A 305-nucleotide genomic window follows, 5' to 3' on the forward strand; every position below is an offset into this window, starting at 1 on the left:
GTCACTTTCTATTTTTTTCATTCCTTGCCACGCTAAGCCATAATAACATCTAGTAAATGACCAATGTATTTCCTAGTTTTAAGAGAAAGTAATTTTTCTGTTATTATCGTCAGACCGATATGATTCGGCGTTTTATTATCGGCCCGGGAAAGAGCAGCCAGGTATTGCAACCTCAGGTGAACAGCTGGATATACTTTAGGTGAACATTAGTCGAATAGGTGAACAGGTTCTTTAGTTCACGTGCGGAACCTGTTCGCTCTGATGTCTCGATTCTTTGTTTTTTGAGATCTTTCAGATTGATACCT

Source organism: Penaeus monodon, chromosome 28 (assembly GCF_015228065.2).
Source record: "Penaeus monodon isolate SGIC_2016 chromosome 28, NSTDA_Pmon_1, whole genome shotgun sequence".
In the NCBI taxonomy this organism is placed as follows: Eukaryota; Metazoa; Arthropoda; class Malacostraca; order Decapoda; family Penaeidae; genus Penaeus; species Penaeus monodon.